This window comes from Apium graveolens, chromosome 6 (assembly GCF_009905375.1).
Source record: "Apium graveolens cultivar Ventura chromosome 6, ASM990537v1, whole genome shotgun sequence".
NCBI classification, from domain to species: domain Eukaryota; kingdom Viridiplantae; phylum Streptophyta; class Magnoliopsida; order Apiales; family Apiaceae; genus Apium; species Apium graveolens.
The window spans coordinates 235,844,891-235,848,586 of NC_133652.1; the positions used below are offsets into that span (position 1 = coordinate 235,844,891).

At 30.3% G+C, this 3,696-nt stretch overlaps 1 long non-coding RNA gene across 1 annotated transcript; it reads left to right on the plus strand.

Moving 5' to 3' along the window:
- The first annotated feature begins 1,094 nt into the window (after nt 1-1,094).
- On the plus strand, nt 1,095-3,233 carry LOC141664132 (uncharacterized). The gene is made up of 2 exons (XR_012551847.1): nt 1,095-1,189; nt 2,930-3,233. It is a non-coding gene; the product is annotated as an uncharacterized LOC141664132 (long non-coding RNA).
- The last annotated feature ends 463 nt before the right edge of the window (nt 3,234-3,696 follow it).

A 3,696-nucleotide genomic window follows, 5' to 3' on the forward strand; every position in this document is an offset into this window, starting at 1 on the left:
CACCTCGTTGGTTTGGGCCATTGTCACTTTGGTACCAATAGTTTCAATAATTGCATTTCGCATCCCAGACAAGTTTATGCGCTGCAATTTGCACCCTTTCTGTCAGTTTCCGCCGTTACCGTTAAATATGTCAGGGGTAAAAAAGTAATTTGACAATGTTTAATTGCATTTTGACCATTAAAGTTCAACAGATTTTTCATATCAACCCCCGAACATTTTTTTTGTACAATTTCGACATTTAACTATAAAAATATATATTTTAACCATTTTATTAAAAAATTATTTCTGAAAAAATTATTTTTTCGAAAATACAGATTTTTTTTCTCGAAAAATAAAGATTTTTATTTTTCATTTTTTTCGAAAAATACAGATTTTTATTATCGAAAAATATGAAAAAATACGAAAAATATAATTTAACTATTATCGTAAAACATTAAAAAAAATAAACACAAAACTCTTTTTTATAATTTTTCATTGAATGTGTCGTTATAATTCCATTTTTAATGAGGCTCATCGTTTCATAAACGATAATTTTATTATCTATCACTTTTGTTTTTTACAAATTTTCTGAAAATTTCATTTAAGGGGGTTATTATCTTTGAAAACAAAAAAATTTCAAAATTTCAAATTTTCAATAAAAAAATAAAATTATCAAATTACTTTTTTTCGAAAGTAATTTTCGATTTTTTTTTAATTTTCGAAAAAAATAAATTTTCGATAATAAATTTTTGGAAAAAATATTATCAAATTAATTTTCAGAAAATAATTTTTTTAAAAAATGGTTAAAATGTATATTTTTTATAGTTGAATGTCGAAGTTGTAAAAAAAATGTCCGGGGGTTGATATGAAAAATCAGTTAAACTTTAATGGTCAAAATGTAATTAAACATTGTCAAATTACTTTTTTACCCCGGACCTATTTAACGGTAACGGCAGAAACTGACGGAAAGGGTGCAAAGTGCAGGACACAAACTTATCTGGGGTGTGAAGTGCAATTATTGAAACTATTGGTACCCAAGTGACAATGGCCAAACCAAGGGGCACTATGCAATTAACCCTACTATATATAGTATTATGATGGATTAAGATTAACACAAAGAAGGTTATTACAAACGCAAGAGTTGTAGAATGACAGAGTGAAACATAAAAAGGAACAAACAAGGGAATTGTGAATTGATTCTCCTAGAAAGGTAAATCTCCTTTTAGTTCATACTTATTCATTACTTTGATTTATATGTTTGGAATGAACTTAGTTAATTAATAAATATGTGCTAAGTTCTGATCCGAATTGGTTCTAAGAGATTACAAGTTGTCCCTCAGAATTCTAAAATTCAGATATTACCATCGAACTTTAAAATTCAATATCTTGGGCTACATTTATCCATTTTTGATGAGCCAATATGTTATGGAAACCATGAGGAATGCTCTATCAGTTCTAGTAAAAAGGGACCTAAAGTCCCTGGTCTAAGATGTAAAAATCTAGTGTCAACAGATCTGGGCAGAATGGTAGGAGCAGGGCTAATAATCAGGACGTGGTGGTTTGGAGGTAGCTGAATTATAAATTGGCCAAGGAATTTACTCTTAAATGACTCTCTTCGCTTTCCTTTAAAATGTAGTAAATTGTTAGGATTATTTGTAAAGATTTTGACCTTAGAACTAGTTAAAGTACTGAAATTATGAATTTTCTGGAAATTAACTTCGTTTTGATGTTGTTTTTTGATGGACCTAAATATATAATTGGTTGAGGGTCATAAAGTGAAAGTTATATGAAATTATCCTGAGATTATGCCTGTAAAATGTTATAGCTATCAGAGGTGTAGATTGTGTGTGATAGGTGAATTTAGGGGAGATATCCCAAGTTGTTGTAGAAATTGCTGCAGGGTAAACTTTATAATTTCGTTAAAAATTGAAAAATTAATGTTATACAGTGATTTTTGGATATGTCGTTGTCCTGAATATTTAGTTTACCAAAAAAAGAATAAAGTTAATTAAACCAACAGGGAGAGAGTTATAGGCACTGCAGTGACACAGGTTGGAGCGGACGGGATTGTAGAAAATAAACAGTGCTCAATTGATAACTTTGTACAATCTTATGAACTAATCTAAAATACCTTAAAATGTGAAATATATCGAGTGAGACTAGTTCAGGTGTAGGATATGCATAATAAATTTTAGGTAGATTATTGTTTAAAAATGTACATTCCGTTTAGCTAATTGATCAATCTATTATTCTATTTACTAAATAGAGTTGGCGTCTATTGTGTAGAAACGAAGCCATTACCTTCCCATATCTATTTTCATTTAACAAAGGACCGAGGAAAAGTTTGCTTAACCATATCCTTGTCATTTTATCTACTATTCCTTTAAAAGAAATATTATTGTTATGATCATGGTTGTGAGAAAAATTACAATATACATATGTAGTTTGAATTGGGCGACCAATTTTTTTGTGCTATAAAATAACTGAGTTGAACAACCTTCATTGTTATGATGGGAACATCGGTTCTGAGACCATACCTGCATTAATATGTGAGGGGTATATAAATTACAGTGTGTGGTTAATATACTTGAGGCTTGTGAGGCAAATACGTGAGGCTTGTGAGGCAGATATAGTGGCAATAATATAAGTCCACAATTACTTTGCATGCATCGTTACACTACATGGCTGATCACCAATAATGTTGTTTGAGTTCTAAATCTTCGGATTACTATGTTTTATTGATACTTGTTGATATATTTTGGTTCATAATTTACGCATAGATTTACTAAATAAAAATCTGAACATTATTTGTTTAAGATTAATTAAATTATTAAATTACTAAAGTACTATATTACTGTCCCTTCTTCTTTATTGGCAATGATAGTATTTATTCTAATTATATTACTTGTTGAGCCTTAAAATGCTCACTCTTGCTATTGCAATATTACAGCTAAGCATGAGACTTGTGAGGCATCGAACCCGAAAAGGGAAGAGAAGTGTGGAAGTTTTAATCCACGGAGTTAGATGGCTTCAGTGCTTTGAGTCCTTGAAGCAAGTAATATCTATAGGCTTTTGACTTATAGGTCACTTTTAGTAGCACACTAAAGGATTGCCTTCTAGAAAATTACTTCAGTTTAGATTCTGGGACTAATATTGTACATAGTTTGTATTAGAATAACTTTTGGCTTGTATTAAGTACAACTTTGTATAATTCAACAGTGTAAGAAAATAAGTGTTTTGAGTGTTTGTAATGACTCAAGTATCAGAATTTACTTAATCTTGTGCAATGATTTTGCGGCATTACATTGTTAATACCAGAGCTATAATTATATTTCTAGAATTCACCAGCTAAGTAATATAAAAATTATAGAGAAAATATGGTGCAATTAATATTATATTGTCAATTTAAAAAGTCAGTCAAGTCATAAGTCATTAAAGTTAGAAATTACCACTCTTTAGTTCTTTCTCTATGTATTCTACTTTGAATATATATTTGGAGACGACCAACTGATGTATAATTGTGTTTGTAGATGAATACGAATACAAGGGACATGTGCACATATTCAGTTGTTATTGAGCTGTCATATGATACTTCAGTAGAAGGTTTCTTTGAGCCTGAACCTGTCATGATCGAGGTTATAGATTTGATAGATGAAACTGAGTCTGGGCAGGATCCAGGTCCCGATTCAGATCCTGAACCAGATCCATAGCCTGAAC